The following is a 21,655-nucleotide window of genomic DNA, read 5'->3' as shown; positions in this document are numbered from 1 at the left end:
AGCCAAGGCAGACACAGCAATCCAGGTGTGGCCTCACCACCACTGACCAGTCCAGACTAAGCAACTTTTCCCACCTGGATGTCTCCCTCCTATCTTATTTTGGATGGCTGCCTACCCTACTTGTTATGGGTTGGGTCCTCCACAACATGCAGGTCTTCTTCAGCAGGATTACTCAAAGGCCACCACTTCCCAGCCTGGGGAATGGCATACTCCACCAGCAAATCATGGGGCAAAAGCAGAGCTTATTACTTCTGATGGCTCCACAAGGCTCCTGTTAAGCCATTCTTCAAATTTACCAAGGCCCCTCTGGAGCAAAGTTATGCCATTCACTGCATCAGCAGAATCCCCTCTCCTTTCAGTGGAGGATCGCCTACAAATTTGACCAGTGTCTCATTTTCTAGGTCATGGCTGAGAATACTGAGCACTACCAGCCCCAGTTCTGACTCTCCCAATCCATGCTGCCCTTTCCTTGAACCCATGCTGTTACATGCTGAGGTCTGTAAAGGCAAAGAAATTCACTGAAATTCACGTTCCCAGTATGATCTGTCAATAAAATTGCTTTAACATGCACCAAGGAAGACTAATGGATTATTTGAAACACTTCATTCCCCCACAGGGCCTAGGAGACTCATTGAAGGCCAGAGCTCTTTACAGAGAGTTCCTCAGAAAGTCACTGCACCAGAGTCCAGGAGAATGAGGGAAAGGACAGCTGGCAGCTACAAAGAGACAGACAGTGACAGCAGCACACATAGAAACAAAGAGGAGCTTCAGTCATGTCAACAGTGACCACTGAAGCACAAGTAGCTCAAAATGTTCTTGCTACAATGACAAACCATAATTTCTGTTCCTTGTCTCCTCAGTTGGCTTTTCTTATTGTGATTGCACTGCGATTCACTTGAAAACTACATTTCTGCTGAGGAAGAGCCATTTTTTCCTTACTTGTTCTGCAAACTGCCTATCACACTTTTGGGCTCTGAATACTGTGAACTGACTGAAATAATAAGGACACTACTTTTTCCAGCAGTGAAAGTGCTGGGAAAAGTCTCCACTCTTCATGCAAGCAAATACCCATGGGGCTTCAATGTTGGTTTCACATGAGTACAAATTGTAGAAGTTCAAGCTCTCGATGCACATTATGGATGAAAGACTGTATAGCTCTTTTGCTCTAAAAACAAAAAGCATGGCCACAGGGGATCTGTCCACTGAACAGGGCATGCCAATCATCTCACATGTTGCAATCCTACCTTCAGCATAACTTACAAATCAATCCTTTGTCTCAAGAGAGAAATGTTTATCTTAAAAAACAAATTTTGACAGCACAAAGCCTAACTATAATGGAGGAACGGTACATGGAAATTTAACTAAACCATGATGCATCACTTTTGATACATGATACATGACTTTACATAACCATGATACATGACTTTTCTTCTTCCAGAAAGAATACTTAAATGTCTCTGAAATGTCACCACAGAACTAACTAAGCATTTCTACCCCAAAAAACAAACTGCCATATAGATTGTCAGGGGAAAGGTAGGTCAAGGTGTATCTGCAAAGATATACAAAGCTCTTGCAACCAACTACATTCACTTTTCAGCCTTACTGAAACTATCTAATGAGAAAAAAAATCAACTAGTCAGACTTATCATTCAGCTGGCATCCTGAACAAATTACCTTTAGCTCATTGACATTCTAATTTTCTAGAAACAGGCATAGTTATGCTAGAAAGGTTATGACTTGTGTATTTATCTTCGTTACAATTATTCTATGCTCTTTTCACTTCCATAAGATATAGCATAAATGAGAAATCCTATTTTATTTGGTTTTTGCTAGCTACAGAATGTAAGAATTACTGTCTTATTAAAAGACTATTTCTCTGCTCTAGTTTTAGTCTGGAGATAACAGAACAAGGAATGGATGGCAGGGTGAATTGGAAATGGATTGTGGCTCATAACATGAATTTTACACAGCCCAGAATGACAGTCTCAAGAGTTTAGAAGCTGGCTCTGCCCAACAGAGAAATTGCAGCTGATGGTTTCAGTGAGTCCCCACCACAAAGCCATTACCATTATCAGTACCACAGTGAGCCATCTCAGTGGTAAGCTGGTGTAAACGAAACTTTTGTGGTTCCTGCATTGCAGACCTGCAGACACAGCATGGATTTTGACCTCAGTGCTGCCTCATTCTATCTGCACTAAGCCCAAATTGCTTATCCCTGTGGAACAAAGCCCCAAGGAATGTTACTGCTGGATGGCAAGTGCAGGAGGCATAGAAGTGATTCAGGAGCCCTGGCATATGAGTGAGGACAGCTTGCCTTAACACAACTATCCTCACCCCCCACTTCCCACCCTGGTGACAGAAGATTTTCCTGCTAGTGGAAAACAAGTGGAAACACTTCATTTCACAAGTGATGCATTATGGTAACTGGGGCAGTATTCTGTGCAACATGGTACAGATAGAACTCAAAAGTAAGCAGAGTGAATTTAAGGTACTTCTGGGAAACCACCCTTGTTGTCCTTAAATTCACAATGTCTACAGGACAGCAAGGAAAGATGCTTAGGCCTCAGTTTTAATAAGGCTGCTTTTAAAAATCTTTTTAAAAGCCAATACTGCAAAACACCATAGTAATAAGAGAGGAGAGATCTTACCTGTTATTTTTTATACTTTTACATCATTCACACAATTTGCCTCCATTTTGCATTTCACCTGAAGGTCACTTTTCCTTTCATGATTGTGCTGCCTTCCTTTCCTAATTGGAGGCATTAGCACAAGGCTGCCAAATCTTGTGGCAAGGGATGTTATTTAAAAACCAGACAAGATTCAGCTTTCTTTGACTTCAAACAAAACCTTATGACCACCTGTCAAATGATCCAAGGTTCAACAGACCCATGTTTTTGTGAAAGCATCACTTGTGGCCTTAAATCAGCCTGGCAGCCTTTTTTGAAGGGTGGAAAATAAACTCCCCTAGGAATAAGCCAGTGGAGGCAGCAGACATGTGAGCTGTAACACAACAGTGAAGAGCAGAGAATTCTCCTATTTCCAATGACATCCAGCCACACAGGATTTACTGCTATGGCTTTTCAATAACCCAAGTCCTACACAGAGTGAATGTGCTATAGACTGTTATGAAGTGGTTCGCAGAGACTCCATAAAGGTTACAGGAGATAGCCAAGCTTCACTGAATAATGCTCCCTCCCTCTTTGCCTTTTAGATAAAAAGAAATATTGCAAGGTCATATGCAGCAGAAATACACTGCTGACAGCACATCACTATGGAGGCTCTAATAAGCCCACAGGTGTTTGTGCATGTATGTCATATCTGACAGCATGCACTCTCACAGCTCCTGCAGGCAGCATTTTTCATCCCAACTGGAAAGGTTTTAATGGCTTTTCTATTAAACTAGTTGTTTTTGTTGGGTTTTTTGCGAAAAAAAAAGGGAAAACAACCTGTCTTTTCAGTTCATTACAAACATGGAACTGCTCCTGAAGGGAACGTGGCAGACACTTGTAGGCTGAGAAAGCTTTCAAACCATTTCCATCTTTGAAGATGAGCTATTCAGGGTATTTAATTTAGTCAAGTCTCAATATGGCTGTAGCCCTTGTTCTAGATATGGTTGACAGGTTTTTTCCTTTAAGAAAAATGTGCAAAAGGGTGCAAACAGAACTGCTGAAACAGAAAAAAACTGTGTTCTTGTGGCAGCCTTCAGCACTTAACTACTGAATTTTACTGTTCAGAGGAATCCCATTTTTCCTATTAAATGTAATCATACACCTACCAACACGACTCTCGCATTGGGAAGAAAGATACAGCAGTCACTTTCAACTTCTGGCATTCTTGTAAGAAAATTAAGTGATTTGGAACTCTGAACAGACGGAGATGGAGACAAGAAGGAAGCGGTTGAGGTGTGTGAAACCAGCATCCTCTCTCCAAAGCTATAATTCAGCATACCAGCATAAACAAAGGAGATGTGGAATCTTTAAACCTTTGTGATTTGAGATACTTGATGTTCAAACCTCTGCCAGGAACTAAACACTCTGATATGAAAGCCAAAAATGACAGGGCTGACTTACAGTGATCATCTCTTGCTATGCTTTCTTTATACACTGGGCCCTTCCAACCCAAACATTTACAAACATGTCAGTGAGTTTTCACACCATTTTTCAATTTGCATAGAAAGTAGAACTGAAGTCAGTACAAGCATACTGACTGGATGTCACACTTAGGAAGTTTAAATAAGACCTACTAATCCTACCAGCTCTTTGTGCAGATGCCTCACCTGGCATCCCTTTCCAGCACTGTTTCTAAGACAAAGGCTTTCACATGCAGTGGATACTCCAAGGATGGCTGCTGATGTCAAGTTTGAATGGTAAATCAAGTTTTCATTACTGCTTGTCTAGTGAGTGTGAGATGCATTATTTGAAAAAAATCACATAGCAAATTTGACTGATTTTGCAAAGAAACTAATGAAAATCCACATTGATTTAAGGGTGACCCTGAAACAAGTTAACAGAATCACAGAGTGGTTTGGGTTGGAAGGGACCTTCAAGATCATCCAGGTCCAATCCACCTGCCATGGGCAGAGACATCTTCCACTAGACCAGGGTGCTCAAAATCCCAATCAACCTGGACTTGAACACTTCCAGGAACAGAGCACTCACAGCTTCTCTGGGCAACCTGTGCCCCTGCCTCACTGCCCTCACAGGGAACAATTTCTTCCTACTAAATAATCTCCATCTGCTCTCTGTCAATTTAAAACCATTACCACTCATCCTATCACTACCCTACCTGAAAAAGTCTTTCTCCATCTGTTTTGTAGGCCCCCTTTAAGAGCTGGGAGGCCACTGTAATGTCTCCCAGAGCCTCATCATGAATAATGTGCTTTTCTCCTTTAAAATGCTGTACAAGCTCTACCACTTTTGAAGGTTTCAAATACAAATTGCAGAATGTTTCTAAATGGAAGATTGTCTTCATTTGGAAATGGCAGACAACTAGAGCTTGGTAACCATTTTATATCACTGCACAGCCCACAAAGCCAATAAAATGCTCTTTTGAGGAAATACTAACCTGGTACAGCTAGATGGAAATCAGATATCACTTTGTATTAAGGTAAAAGCATCTACTTTGTAGTAAATGAAGTGTGCAAGACCCAAACCACACCAAATAGTGTGGTGAGAAGTGATATATAAAGCCATAAAAAACAACCTCCATGGTCCTATACACTTCAGTCTGCAATCCTTGAAAAGAGAGCAACATACAGAAAACACAACTTGATGCTATTGCTTGAAATATTAAAGTGTGTTCAAAGGTTTGAAAACAGCCTGCTATTTGAAGATTTTAACACCTTGTGTGGGAAAGATGAAGGCTGATCAAGGATCATGGTTCATAAACAATTGGAACATAAACCATTTTGAAATATAACAACACTCAAAAGAACCAAAATATTTCATATTTTCTAGGAGGGTTAAGTACTGGGTAAAGCTAGCATCACCTACACTACAGCATACAGAATAATCTTGGCTTCATAGAAATAATAGTGGCAATTTGTTCCTTGGCCTCTAGACTTCCAGCAGGGCTATAAATTTATGACAGATGCTTTCTGGTACGTGGATACTCACCCAGACAGAAACAGAGTTGCAGCTGCCATTTATTTCATGAAGATCACCCTAAAACCTTCAGAGCTGGTTAATGTTGGCCTTTGTAATTCAGATACTTTTAATGTAGTATCCTTCCTCCCTAGCTAGCTGCTTAAAAAAAATCAAATCATATCTGCTTTTCCATTTTGTCAATGATGTACCCTCTCATGGGTGCTGACACTTCCTTCAATTCTGCAGTTTCTATTTCAGATAGATTAGAAAGATCTGTCCTGCCTTAGCACTCAGCATATCAGCTGAGACTTAGGACTACCTCAATTATAAGAGAACTGTCATTTTTTGGGGAAAATGCTCTAATGTCTGTCATAGTTCCTTAGTATGATGGTCAGGTTGAAACTAAAACCTTTATATAGTGAGAAAACAAAGACACTTCTAGCGCAACATTTATTCTCCTATGGCTAGAAAATTACCTACTTCAGTCATGAATAAAATCAATCGTTATCTTCTATAAGTAAAGGAACTATTCCACACTTTCTCTCTCCCTCTTTTAGCATTCACAAAGTACCAAGCCTAGCGACTACATCACTCCTTGTATGCACATGGCACCTACTGCAAGGAGAGGAAAAGAAAATACCACATAGAGAATGTGTGTGCTGGTTCTGAGTGCTTCTCCTGTTCCTTGCAAAGGTAGCTTTTCTATATGTATTTTATTTTTTTTAATCTTCCTAAAACATAAGAGGATGTATAGTTTGAAAGAAGAAATCTGTGTTTTTTCATGAAAGCAAATAGTATTTTCCAGTCAGCTCTGCTTACCTCTCACCATGCATGGAACACTCATGGTGACAGGGACTGCTTTGTGCTGCCTCGATAACAAGACAATTACAAAGTATCTGAAAAATACGGCCTCCTATGAAATTACACTGTAGTTAATGAAGCACAGATACTGCCCCTAAAATGGAAAGAAAACCAAAAAAACAAAACCCAACAACCCAGAAACCTGTCTATTAGATGTAGTAATAATCTGGCCATGAAATGATAAAGGTTTGACAACCCATAAATTGCAAGCATTCAGTTTGGCTGTTGGGAAATTGCTTGCATACAAGTCACCTCAAATCCAATAACCTTTCTTGAAAGTTTGATTATAAGTGAGATTATAACTCTATTATATTAATCACTGCAGAAGAAGCAGACAAAAACCCCCACACCAGACAACACCCTAATTGAGAACAATAAGAAAGATGAATAACATATGGTGGTTCACATAGGTGCCATGGCACTGTAATTGCTAAATTTAATTAAAGGGAAAAGAAGTTGAAGATTCTGTTACTGCTATGATTTGCATATTTCAGTTCAAAAAAAGAAAGCCTTTCAAAAACTAGACTGTACTGAAATCAATCCTACAACAATAACAGCAAAAAATGCAGAGCATTTTTGGATAGTAAATGCCAATATGAATTTGCAGTGAATATGCATACATGACAAGAAAATTGTTCATAAAAGACACAATAAATATTTTGCATTTCTGTAGCACTTTTCATCTGAGCCTCAAAATATGATTCATAACAGATTAATTCCCACATAATCAAATGCCACACAGGGATTTAATTTACTTGTCCAGAAAGGCAGCACATTTTAAGAAAAGGCCAGTAAGCTTTTAGGTATCAGGTAACCCTATGACATAGGGTAACAAATGAAGCAGCTCTTTTCCAACCAAGTCACATCTAAAGAGAGAGGAACACAGCCCTGCTTCAAGGTCTCAGCTGATATCCACAAGTGCCTTTTAGCAGAACACGTCTGCTGCTTAGGCAAAAGAAACAAGACTTTTTTGCACTCTCATAAAAGTTAGATTACAAATCCTCAGAAAGGGGGAATATCCTTGCACCTCATTGAGTCAAGTCCTCCTTATGGCAAACACCTCAAACTGCCTCACAGACTGGCACACTTTGCTCTGGGGAGAAAGGAGGAAATGAAACCAAAGTCAGGGCACTGATTGTTCAGAAAGCACCACTGTGACTGCTCAGAGATGTTCTTCAGAAATGTGACCACCTACAAAATCAATGGAGAGGCTGAACAGACATGGAAGTGTCTGGCACACAGACATGAACGTGGAATCTCTCTGAGGACTTTGTACAGCTGAATTACAAAGGTGGTAAAGCAGCCATGAGAGGATGCAAGACCTAAAGAACAAGACGTGACCAAAACCACAAACATTTACACTTATTCTAAGTGGAAGCATGACACGCTAAAGTTTTGTTTGTTGGTGGGCTTGTTTCTCAAAATATTGTCTTTCTGTGTATTTTTTAAAGCCTAAACAAAAGAATGCCTTAAAATGAATCAGGATTAAGCATACCACCATCATTAGCAGGCTAAACAGCAATATGCTTCCAGGACACTGTGCTGCCTCCAGCCAAACCTCATTATCCTTCTGAACCCTAGTTAGGGAATAAATGGATTGACCTATTTATTTCATGTCTAAATTTTATTAGGGGATTAACTTATTTATTTAGCATTCAGCAGTGGCAGCAGCAAAGGTATTTGTATTCTGTGAAGTGGTCTAGGAGAGGTAAAGGGGATGACTGAATGAACTTTGCTGATGGAACTGGATGGGTGGATTCCAGCAATCAATGTCAGTTCCTGTATGTATCACTCTCTCAAGAAAGCACCCAGCAGCTTTCTTGATGGCTTTACACACTCATTCTTAAACCACTGATATTTAATTTGCATTTTTCTTATCTCCAGTTTTAGTATTTTTCCACCTGTACACATTGGTTTCTCCTTAGCTACTTCTCTGCTTGAGCAAGCCTCGCTGATACTCATCATCTCTACCAGCATCTAAATCCTGCTTGCCACCATGATCCCCCAATTTCCACCCTCTCTCTCTCCCTTCTTTGGGATTCAGCCATGAAATCAAAGATGAATCAGATACTAGACATACACATTGTCATCAGATTAAATTTATCACAGCTGCATGTTACATTGCTTGTAATGAGGAAAACTGAAGGGGGGAAAAAAAGGGAAAACATCATGAAATATCAGACAACTGCCTGAATTTATCTCTGGGACCAAGCTACAAACCTAATAAATGCATAATAAAGTGTGTAGAAGCCAAGGCCATAACTCAAACAAGATCTGGCTCCCAGCACAGGGGACTTAGCAGCAAACACAGCCTTTGAGGAAGTACAGCTACCATACAGTTCAGGTCTCTGCATCCAGCACTTTGTGGTCTTTGGAGAAACTTTTCTTTTTGCCCCCACATTTCACTTCTAAAAATCAGAACTAAGCTTTCTATAAAAAACTTTGCAAGACAAGAAAGCAATGAAAGGCAATCAGAAGTATTTCCTGATAAATAAATGCAATCCTGTAATAAAAATAAATAAATACTTGGCCTCATCCAAAGAGCACTGAAATTTTCCATTTCAGCATCTGGGGTTTGCAGTCTTCTCATTAGCTTCAGGAAACTTTGAGATAACCTTTTTCATTTTATCTTCTACAATAGAAGTGTTTTTGTAAATGACCTTACCTTTACCAGAAATGCAGATCCCGGAAACCACTATACTACAAATAATATGAATCATGAAATATCACTCTGATGTACCACCAGATCAGGCAAGTCTTGTTCTGTTCAATTTCAAATACAGATGGTCTTTGAAGCACACCTTATCAAGGCATTTCTAAGGTGCACATTGCCATAACTGAATAATGTAGGAATATTCTATTAATTTAGTCATGAATAATCTGCAAACAGATGGAAAGTTCTACAAACACCTTTTTCCCCCTGGAAATTATTTGAAGTGCTCGTTGTGTGCAATACAGATCACTCTTTAGGAAGTACGTGTTTTAGAGAAGTCATTCTTAATTCCCTGTTTGAACTTTTATGTTTGCACTGAAATGCAAACACACCCTTGGACTGGATGAGCATTAACTCTTCAGAGATAACACTCCTTCCTAGGACTGACTGAATGCAGCGCTCCTTTGCTACCCAAGGAAATATAAAAGATGCAGCTCACTCCTAAGAACAGACAAACAGAAGGAGACAATTAAGCCATAATACAAATAAGCTATTTCAAATAGAACTGTTTAGACAAGCAAACAACATGCTTAAGTTAGTGTTTGTAGAAACATTCAATTTTTCATTCTTCAGGTAAGACACTTCTCATTAAATCATGGCCATCTTATTACTGAAGACCTTTTCTTTACCAGAATCAGGGTGCAAAACACTGACCTAATCCTGCAAAACAGACTTTCCCTAAAAATCCTCCTTAACAAGATTCTCTCCTACAAAGCTCTCCATGATCTGCTGTGGATTTGGTCCCATGAGTCACCTGTGAGCTTTAAGTTTTTGTTGCTCTCACAGTTCTTTGGACATGGTAGCAGGGTGGGTGGGGGGGATCAGCGCATTTTTCTCTTGCATCAAAGGAAAAGACAAAGTTCTTGGAAACTGTTGTCCTATATTTTTTGTGAAGAGATTGGAATAAATGCAGAATTCACAGCCAATTTCCCAGGTCAAAGTATGAAAAATCAGTGATCTTCTTAGAACAAGTATATAGGTGAAAATTTTAGAATGTGTCCCAGCACATTACCTCGCTACCACAATGTGAATCTGCCCTAAGGACTGACTGACAGGGCAGCTCAGAATCTTTGGTTTCGCTGCTGAAACCACCAACAGGGGTGGCCAATTAGTGCCAGCTCCTGTGGACAGCACTTTGATGGAAAAAACAGAGCTCTCCAACACTTTTCCCACTGACCATCAAGCACCCTGCAGACAGCAATGACTTCCAGCCCCTGGTGGCTGGCTGGATTTGAACAGAGGCTGAAAAGGTCCCACAGCCATGATCGACCCCATGTCTCGCTGGTGCTGCTGATTGCTGTCAGGACAGAGAGCTGCTCCTGCCACCCTGCTGCTCCCAACACACCTGGGCTGCAGGGGGGCAAAGAGCACTTCTCTAAGCATTTTGTTTTGTTTCAAGCTCCCCACTTGGAAGTGATGGAGGCATCAAAAAGAAGCCTTGGCCCACAGCATAAATCAGAATTTGTGTTAAGTAGCTAATGTCAGCCTTGGGGGGAGGGGAGGGAGGAGATGAAGTGCTCATTTCCAGAGATCAGCACATGGTTTGTGCTTCAAAAGCATTTGAAAGAATATAAATCAAGGCAGAATATGAACCTGCAGAGCTAATTCACTGCCTCACTGTTTCACTGCAGTTGCATCTTTCTCAATCTCCTCAGCCAGGTAACATGGCCTTTCCTTGAAAGTTACACAACAAATCAAATAAGTGGGTGCTGGGAAGCAAAGAAGAGAGGAGGAGAGGTAAAATTTATTACAGCCTAAAAGGGAAGGTGACTCATAAGAGGGTGGTATTAGCAAAGTGACAGTATGAGACGAAGAGGGAGTGCTTTGAACTCGTTTAATGATCTAATGACTAATAGAATCCATTAAGAAAAGCAAGGGCAAGATCTTTTTCACTGATTAACGTTGTACCTTATCCATGTTTTTAATAAAAAAATGTAATCTATACTGCTCTTCATCTATCTGCATATTTAATTAAAATGCTGAAAGCTTGCAGAAAGCATTTATTTCACTCCATCAGATGATATAGTGAAGTATCCTACCCTTCACCATGGATCTGGAAGAAGCAGAATAAAGTAAGAAGGGAGGAAACTAAGGAAGACCTGTATGTTAATTAATACAAGAACATCTGTTGGCTTAGCAACATGCCTTTAAAGTACAGTGTGTGAAACCCCTAGAAAGTACTACAAGAATTTAACACCAATATTTTATGAAGCAGATGTTTTCTTAAAGCCAGAAATATTATAAAATAACCAAAAATATTAAAATTCTGCTCTTAGACTTCAATGATGCATAAAGGAATGTAATTTATTTTTAGGGGAATACATGAACCTCATACAAACAGTCACAATATGTTTAAAAAACCCAACAGGCCAACCAGACTCTACACTCACCGTTTACTCTAAAATAGCACATAAATCATTAGTGCCCTCAAACTGAAATTAAGGAGCAGACTCACTTGATGGCTATCCAAGTATGCTGCAGTCACTTAAAACTGAGTTTCTGCCATCAGAAGACACACTCCAGTGTGAGAGCACCTAAGGTTCTGCTGAGCACTGAAGAAATACCTTTCCTGCTCAGACTGACCCACTGCAGTCATGCATTTTAAAAGCACAATACATTATTAAAATAAATTCAACTCAAATGAGCAGCTGAGCTACTTCTGGTTCACAACAGCAGCCAGAGGCCCAGATCACATTTCACCTGGCTGCAGCTGAGCTGCTTGATCAGAGTCCTGGCTGCTTTGGAAATGGAAGCCTCTTGCCAAGGCAGAGTTCAGCTGACTGACTCGGATGATGGTGTGCCAAAATCCCTGTCCAGACACACCCCATCCTTAGGATTCCTGGCCGCTGGAAACATATGGAAACCTATTCAGTGCTGGCTCAGGAGGCAACTGCAGCAGCTGCAATCAGAGGGGTTTTTAAAACAGGTATAAGGGGTACAAAAAAAAGTGCTTGCTAATTGTTTGCAACTGTTTCAACATTTCACCAGGGACTGCTTATTATTTATAGATATTGTATTTGTACATTCAGATCACACTTGTGATTTTGCACAGCTTTGAGCAAATCATTGTTCACTGAACACTTGCCTTTTCTATCCCTTTTGAGTTCTTTTGAACACAATTGACCTACTCTGGGGTAACACTGGCATATTCTGAAAGACATGGCTAAAGGAGTTATCTAAAATATTAGAGATTTTATGTTTAATAACTCTTAGAATAACAGAGAATTTCAAAGAGAAACTCAGCATTAAACCAGTGTTTTTAAAGGATTAAAGAGGTGATCCTGACATTCTGAACACCAGAGAATCAACATGGGACAAGTTAAATGGCTTCAGAGCTGAGAAATGCGTTTTACAACATGATAGAGAGGAGCTGGGTACTAAGGAAATATTTTCACAAGAGAGAGGAGAGTGAGCCTTGCTATATAAAATACACTGAGAAGAGAACAATAGGCAACAAAGACTTCAACTGTCATAAAGGTAAGGTAACCATAAATAAAAGGTGAAATAATTGATAAATATAAAGGATAATACGAGCAACTGATACCAAGACAAAGCACAGTCTCAAATGACATGCAGGAAGAAAATCATGGCAATAGGGGCTGTATGAAGACATTTGTTTTGGCAGTGACACAGAAAAGTTTCAGTCATAACATCAGCTGGTCAGCTGAACTTGGGACTGCAGTCAGGCATTGCTACCAGCTGTGGTGGGAGGCTCAGCCTGTGCTGCTCTGTCTTCACAACTGAGCTGGACTTGTAGCACAGATAGAAATTTCAGGGAGCTGGTACCTGGCTACAGCTCTCAGTACCAGTAGCATGGCTTTGGGTCAGGCTGTGAAAGGAAGCAGAGTCTGGAAGAAGTTTGACTACAACCATTTTATAGAGAGTCTTGACCTGAGCATCTTTTAGAGCAGTTTTTTCATAAGGTAAATAACACATATTTTCAGCCAAATAATTAATTAATTTTCAGGATAACTACTGTATAAAGGATAAACTGAATGTGACCCTTCTACCCTCAAAATTCTTTTCCTATATTTGATATTCTTGAGATTCTCACCTAAATTACAACTGCAATCTACTGCCTTTATCAGAAACTTGATTTTTTTCATCCTCTCTCTTCAAAAAATTGAAACATGAGAAACTTTGACAAATTTTAGTGCACCTAACACACTGCCACTCAACACAGCAAGCAAAGCAAATGGTAGCCATCTCTCATCAAGGTGTAATTATAATAACTTACCAGAATCCATACAAAGATTACTAGATCAATTTCTACCCACTACTAGGTCAGATGATGAAAAAGGTCTCCTTTGGCCTCCAAATCAATTAACTAATTTGTTTTCCACAGATGACCAAACATGACTCCAAGAAGAGTCTTCACAGCCTACCACCCCACACAAGGAAAGGGCAGGGAAGCCACCTTAGCAGGGAAGTGCTGCCCTGCTGCTGCTCCACATGATGGGGGTAATTTAGTTTTATCCTATCCACCATCTTTAACTACTTGCAACATTGTTAAGAACCACATGCATTAAATCAAATGTCAAGACAATCATGTCACTCAAAAGCTTTTCCTAAGCTTAAAATAACTGCTTGAAAATGTGATGTCTCTGGAGGCTGGTTTGAACATTCTGCAAGTGCTCCTCCAGCAAAGAGTAAGGCTCCTGCTTCAACTCTCAGGCTTTACGGCCCTCCCAGCCTAAGGAGGAGGGACTGGGATACTACAAAGACAAGTGATTTTTAAACCTGTGTTGTGGGAAAGGAAATAAAACTAAAACAAAAACAACAAAGCAACACACCCACCACCACTAAAGAAAACCAACAAACAGCACTCACTTCTAAAAGGAACTTTGAAGATGTCCTCCTCATAAAGAAAACCCTAACAATCATCCCAAAAGATTTTAAAGCACATCATTGGTTTGATTTCTTTACATGATCACATCTGCAGCGGCACATATGGCAGAGAAGTCTCACAGCTCAGTTTTATTTAAAACTCTGTGCAGTCCCAGCAACCCTGTGAAACCTGGCTGGGTGCTGGCTGGCAACAGCTTGCCACAGAACCCCCACTTCTGGGGAAAGAACACTCTGAAGCAATACTGCCCAGATTTATAAGAATGCAAGTCAGAGCAGTGTGCTGCTTCCAGACTAAAAACAATCTCTTAGAAAATATGGAGAAAATTAAGGAGAAAATACAATTATTTCCCTCCAAAAATTTAATATTGCATGAGCTCTGTGCTTCTTAAAGCAAAGCTGAAGAAAAGATTTTTTGTGTTTTTCCAAGTTTAGTCGTGTAATATCCCTACCATGCCAGCACATGCATTCTTACTTTGAGGACAGTGAGCTGAAATATAGAGTTCCAAATGTGACACTGTGATTTGCTGGGCAGGACTACAAATAGAAGTGGGATTGTATCCTTCTGAATTATTAATAAAAACATGTCTAATAATTCCTATTAATAGCACTACCTCAGTAAAGCACACAGAATCCTTTAAGAAAAGGCCACTTCACTTTTGAAAAAGGGTACATTTTCAAAGTATTTTAATGTCATTTCTCCCAGAAACTATCCAGTTATCTAAACTATCGGAGACTATTGTAAATTTTTATTCACTTGCAAATGCAGCTCTACTCAAGAAGAGGTAATTGCCATTATAAACATAAAAAAGGAACAATATTGAGAGAGAAAAGAGAACTAGTTGCAGAGACTGAGCAGCAGACTGCTTGGAAGTGCCCATGATAGTCCAAAGTAGGACTGATCCTCCAATGAAACTTTTCAGGCCAACTGAAACATGCAATCTTTGGAAACCAGGATGCTTCCCATGCTTAAATGTTTCACTGAGAAGGCCTCTCTACTGGGATGAGATTCCCAGTCAAAAAAATAAGGGGAGAAATTATTTTTTCAACCCCCTGCTTTTGGGATAGTTTAACCACACACATCTCTTTAGTGAAGAAAGACTAAGCCCTGTGAAAGGCGCCATCAATGGCATTTCTGCCAGTGACTTCTATGAAACCCCATGGTGAGAAAAAGGGTTTTCTGTGAAACCCTAAGTGATATTTCTGCAAGGAAAATATAGGAATGATTTGTGGAATTAAACAAGCAAAGAAACCCCCAACAATTTGGTCTGCATGATGTAGATTTCACTGCTTAAACAAGTTTCACCTCCATCAAAAATAAATCAATGTGACTGACAGCTTCTCTTGACTCTTCAACAAAGAATTTGAGTTTCTGCCATTTTATATTGATTTCATATAAAATAATTTGGAAACCTTCTCTTGCTGTAGATTTAAGTTTATACGTCATGCACAGAAGTTACATGGTGGGTTTTTTAGGAGATAACTAAGGACGTGAAAGGTAAGAATAGTTACAAGCAGAACAGTTTCTGTTCTAAGTATAGACCCTAAGTCCTTTCATACATTCATACCAATTGTTTTTTATATTGATTTCCTGAAGGGACAATGCTTCAAACCCAGCCATTTTTTACTTCAGATTTTAGAATCTAAGGCTCTCTGGGCTTCTTCACCTAAATCCAAGGCCTGGCATACTGTTTTACTGAAAAAAAACAACATACTTTCTAAGACATTTTAAGTACAAAAAGACAATAGCTCAAGGTTGTATGCCTAAACTTGAGCATCTTTGTGTATATCCTAAAGCACACCAGCAAAGGTTCCCAGGAAAGAGTTGAGGTAAGAGTCCATTTGCAGTCACTCCCCTCATTTTATGCCACTGAAGGGAGAGGGCTTGCCCCATTTTCCATTTTCACTGCCCTGACCTTTGCAGATCCCCAGCTCTTATGCTAAAGGCCATGTCCCCTGCAATAGATCTCCCTGTCTCCACAGCTGCTCAGCCCCCTGACAATGCTGCTCTGTGCTCTGGCAGCAGATACAACAATCCACAGGTTGGGATTCCAACCATCCTCCTCCTCTGGCTCTCCAGGCCTCCCCCTTTCCTTGAGCAGCTCTACAGAAATACACATTAGAGTGATGAAATCTGTTGCCACCCTCTCTGGTTTTTATCATTTATTAAACTTATTATTTAGACAAATCCACATGCATTTATGTTTTTAAACTAAATTTCAAGGAAAGCGAGAATGCATTTTCCAGTCAATTGACTACTATACCAACAGCACAGCCTCCTTGCAGATAAAACTTTGCTCTTGCAGAATTTGGCTTTGTATCAACTTAGACTGTAAATTGCAAACTAATGAATTTGTATTGGCAGAGGGAAACGCTTCTGCTTTTACAGGCTACAGCATTTACTAGTAAACAAGATTACTAGGAACAATTCCCAGTTTCCCCAGCAACTTAGTTACTTGTCTCTTACAAGGCTCATTGTTGATTCATTCCTCTCTGTGGTCCCAGTGTAATGAGTCTACTCCTAACCACCAGATAAAATTATAGCAACTGAATGCCAAGTTTTGTGACTCCTGACATTCTGAAAAGAATACACCCAAGCACTGGGCACAGGAGTTGGTTTCACCTTGATGCCACCAGAGCTACAGGTTTCTGCTTTAGAACCATCCCTCAGAATTTTTGCATCTCCTTTCAATCACTAGGATGAAAATAAGATAATCAGAACAAAATAATTACTTATCTAGCCATTCCTCCTGCCATCTCCCCATTTTGTAAAGCCATGGAGGAACCCTTGAGTTGTGAAGCCAGAATTACTGCCCCAGTGGGAGTCTAGAGCTATGAGGCAGCAGCCTTGCCATACAGTTCCTTGTCCCTCCCCTCTCATCAGTGCCTTCCAAGTGCATTTCCTTCAGGATAATGGGAAGACACTTGTTTAACTTTATAAGAGCTCAGCTCCCCAAGGCAGTTTTGTAACTTGAAAACTCCTTACACTTGTCTCTGATCTTTCCCACTTAAAAACAAGTTTTGTGCAGCAGTCAGAAACATACAAGCAAACATGAAATGATACACCAGCTGCATGATCAGTGTGACCTGCTGAACTCACATTGTTGATAAAAACTAATTCATGGTCTTTATCTGCATTCTTTGAAAGCTGGTGAATACAGATGATTCAAGAGCAATAGGGTGTTTTACCCAAGAAGTCAATTAAGCCACACTGCTTCAATAAAAAGCTTCTCAAGAAACACAGATCTCAAGTACATTCATGCACATTAAATTATTATGATAACAATTTTTAGGAGATTTGCTATGTCTCATTCAAAAGGGAAGGACAAATCACTTTGCTAACTATGGAAGAAGAACACTAAATCAGTGAAATTACTTGTGCAGATTAAAAAGTCCCATTTGTATCAAACATTCTAAGTATAGTCTGGCAAGGTTTAAAGAAAACCTATAAAGAAATAGCACTCATCTGCTATAGACATATTTTTTACAGGCTGTTAAGTTCATAACAGTACCCAGGTATCTCAACCCCATGGAGATAAAGGAGAGCCAGACTCTGAAAACTTCTGAAAAACTGATTCAATAAATCCAGTATTCCTTTTTGTTTGTTTGTAAACCAAGAAGATAATTTTCTGTACGCTAAATTGATCAGTACTAACACTAGGATGAAGTGAAGTGTAGCCATTTAAATGTGTCAGTTTGAAAATCGATAAAAGGAAAACCTTTAACAGAACACACTCTTAGTCTCTGGTACTCATTGCAATAAAGTATTGAAGGCAATTAAAGCTGGCATTAAAACAAGAAAATTAAAAAAGGGAAAGTCCATCTTTTTGTAGAGATCAAACATGGATAAGGCTGGAAGTTGGTTTAGGTGCTTATTCCATACCTACACATTAGAGTACTCCTTGCACCAGTTCCTCAAAGGGTATGATACAGTACCAGCATCTGCAAAAACATCTCAGACATGCTGAAATTCTGCTTTCATGGCATGGGAGCTCTCACCTTCAGTCTCAAACAAAATTAGTAATGTTATCATTGTCATTCCCAAATCAGGCCCTCCCCAAGGGTTAGTTCACTGGAGGTCATAATTAACTACAATGCCTTAAAAATTAGCAGCTGTAGGGAATTCTGGTTTGATTCCTAACAATTTACAGGGGCAGGTAAGTAACTTTATAAAGCTTCTCTATCCAATACCTAAATATATTTTTACAACACCAAAACATAAAATCAAGTTAAGATTTTTCCATGCTTTGATGAAATTCTGTAAGATGAGAGAAATTTTCTAGGACTTCAGAAGTGGTGATCCCCAAATTTTCATACACTCCTAGAGAAAAGCATGAATTCCTATCAAATAGAGCTAATACATTTCACATTTGCATGTTCTTATCCCAAGTTAAACACAGGAAAGGAATATTAAATTGAATAGGACCACGTTATCACATTTCAGGACTTGCAGCCAGGTTTGACAGTGCAAAGTGTATGATAAGGATTCCTTTCTGGAAATCCAGCTCAGTGTTGATGTCACACACAATGTGGCTGGTTGGCATGAACAAACACCAAAGAGGTTGAAGGAAGTTACTGCTGTTTTCTTGTGGTTAAAGCGAAGTTGAGCTTGCCAGTATATGGGCTGTAACAGATGCAGTTCTCTTTAGCTTTGCTATTTCCATTAATCTCATTAAGCTGATGAATGACACAGTGAGACTTGCCTTAGAGAGATCACATGCAAATTTCTGTGTGTTTTACACCATTAAAACCAGTGAAGTAGAAGCTTTTGCACACAAGAACTCACAAACTACTTGCTCTAAGGACGAGTATTGCTCAAAACACACCAGAGGAAGGCACAATCCTCTTTTACAGAAGATGGTACCATGTTTAACCAAGGGGAGCTCTTTAGGAATCTAAGCACAAAATTAAAAAAAAACCCAAAAAACAAGACAAAACAAAAAAAAAACCCCAACAATGAAACAAAATGACTCATATTTGAGTCAGCTGAAAATCTCTATGACATAGAAAGTATAATGGAGTAATTGCATGAGGTCTGTGGTGCCAGGTTCCTATGTTAGTCAACCCATTTTCAGGCAGCAATTTACCAAATGATGATTGCTGGGTATATGAACTATATTAGCAGGAGCAGAGCCCTTGATTTTACTTGTTCTTGTCTTCAAAAAGTCATTTTCAGAAGTTCCTTTTCTAAGGAAAATATCTTATTCCATGTAAAAAATTAATTTTATCAGACCAAAGGAAATTTATATAAGCCCATTTACATTTTCCAGTTGCCTTGATACAACTTTTAAACAGAATTTTCAAAAAATCAGACTTATTTCATATAAATCAGTTACCATAATTAAATTATGTCCACAATGTTAAGGATAACTTGTAATTGTAAGATTTGCTCACTCAGGATAATTACTTCTGTCAACATTTTGAATTTTTTAAGGGAGAAAAACACATTTGCTAGAGTATTTCAATTTTTCTCAGCTGACATCTTCACAGGGATTAAATTTTTAAAGTGGATAGCCCTCAATAAAAGCTAATACATCCCAAAGAGAATTTGGATGATTTTCTGCTCAAGCAGACATTCAGGGAAAAAACAGCTCAAGTAAAATACTATAACATGTAATATTTTTTTCTGTCTGCCTGTCTTGTAGCTCATGCCAGGCTGACATTGATGAGCTGTGTGGCTTTCTGTCCTGTTTACTGCATGTTCATACATCACTTAACACTGTGAGGAGTAAATGTCTAATTACTGTGGGACATTCAGTTACTAGCACCATTAGAGCTGGCATGGACTGCACATGTTTTTACTGTGATGAAAGTGTCACAGAAAAAAAAAGTTGTTAAGGTTCTCTACCCAGTTAAAATTCAAATCCTAGAACAGCCCAGAGTGGGAGAGACCTCAGAAGATCATCTGGTCCAAGCTTTTATGGAAATAGGAGCCTAGAGGAGATTATCGAATCCCCTGTCCAGTCCCACCTTGAAAACACCCCGAGGTGAGGAAGTTCTTCCAGCCTATGATAGAAAAATCATTTTGCTCTCATCTTTATCAAACTTCTCCCAGTACAACTTTTTTCTGTTGCCCTTTTTTTGTGGCTCTTTGTGAAGGGAGTGTGTTCTCTTGGTAGCTGGCCTGTGAGTACTGGAATACTGCAGTGAGGTTTCCCCTGAACATTCTCCTCTCCTGGGAGAAAAGACCCAACTCCTTCAGTCCTCACTCACAAGGTAGGTCCTCCAGCCCTCTGATCATCAATATTATGCTCTTTGTAAAGAAATCAGGTCTACATTCCTGCACATGGGTATGCATTTCTAATTTCAGGGGAGGTCAGAGAAGTTCTTGTCCCTGAGAAGAGCACCATTAAAACCATATTAAAGCATTGAAAACTCGATTCTGTTCTTTCTTTGACTTTGTTCACTACTCAGCAAAACGCCTTCTTGTTAATTATCGACTTCATCATCGAGGGACAGTTTAATCACAAGACTGTCTGCAGTTCAGGCTATCACAGCAGTACTAGCAGGGAATTTTGCACTGCACATAATTGGCCAGGTAATTAGAATACAAAATCCTTAATTGCTCAGTTACCAAACGTAAACGGTGCAGCACGCAGGGCCTGACTGGCGGAGGGCTTGGGGGAACCAAGGCAGCTGTCAAGTGCCAGCTTTTCCTCCTTCACAGCAGAGCACAGCAAACAGCACAGGGGGTTCACTGAGCCCCTGCTGTCCTATGGGGGTGGGAAGGCCTTTCATCCTGAGGTGTAAAAAGAAATTCTGCAAAGACACTCTATATCAGGACATCCAAAACTACTTGAAAATAAAACTGTAAACCCAGGACTTTTGAAAGGCAGAGGAAACCCAGCATCCAGTCAACAATGGGGAGTCAGAGCCCATGTACTGGTAGGAAACAGCAGCACTCCCCAGCTCTCTGGTGTGGCTGCTGTTGCTGGCTGGGAACTCAGTACAGGATCTGTACGGTCTGAGCTACAGAGATTTTCAACACATCACGCTATAAATGGATGGGTGCACCATCAGCCTGCCCCTATACCTGTGTTATGGATAATTCAGAAGTTACCACTGTTGGTACATTGCAGCAAGGGGTACACATGACAATAACACCACTTCTTCCTGTCCATCTTGTTAATGGACAATGCAAAATGCTACTTCAAAACTACCTAGATTACCAGCCCCATTCACTGGAAGGCTAATTCACAGCTCTGATATTTCATTATCTTGGTCTTATTTCCATGCTAAAAGCATTTGTGGCCTGTATTTATTTGTTCACGTGTTCCTTGGTCAGCACTTCCTTCTCCTTCAGCTAGACTTCCAACACTTGCCTTTCTTTCTTCAAATACGTTTATAAACATCAGCATCTGCTTCTCATGTCAGTAGACTAAAAAGAGCTATCTTGTAATCTCATTTCTGCTGTGGCAAGACCCAATCTAGGAGCTCTTTTCAACACCTACTCCCCTTTTACATTTGCTTTTTCTCAAACAGAGCAAGACAGACTAGACTGCATTAGACTCTGTTACTATTTTATGCAATGGCAATAGAATATTCTTCTTATAGAAAAATCTTCACCAGCCTCATAGCTGACTGCTGTGGCAATTAACAGACACTCACAGCTCTCTCTTACACCTTTCACTCACAGCCAATAATGCCTGTT

General features: G+C 39.8%; 1 protein-coding gene and 1 long non-coding RNA gene across 2 annotated transcripts in view; one reads left to right on the top strand and one right to left on the bottom strand.

Annotated features, from left to right (window-relative positions):
* The window catches only part of ALK (ALK receptor tyrosine kinase), a 305,084-nt gene that overhangs the window by 173,635 nt on the left and 109,794 nt on the right, over positions 1 to 21,655 (bottom strand). The gene's annotated exons all lie outside the window — the stretch shown is intronic.
* On the top strand, positions 19,873 to 20,384 carry LOC135445610 (uncharacterized). Its single transcript, XR_010439561.1, has 3 exons — positions 19,873 to 19,991; positions 20,124 to 20,220; positions 20,315 to 20,384. It is a non-coding gene; the product is annotated as an uncharacterized LOC135445610 (long non-coding RNA).

Source organism: Zonotrichia leucophrys, chromosome 3 (assembly GCF_028769735.1).
Source record: "Zonotrichia leucophrys gambelii isolate GWCS_2022_RI chromosome 3, RI_Zleu_2.0, whole genome shotgun sequence".
NCBI lineage: Eukaryota > Metazoa > Chordata > Aves > Passeriformes > Passerellidae > Zonotrichia > Zonotrichia leucophrys.
Note: the sequence above shows the minus strand (reverse complement) of the source record. Positions and strands in the feature narration are given on the sequence as shown.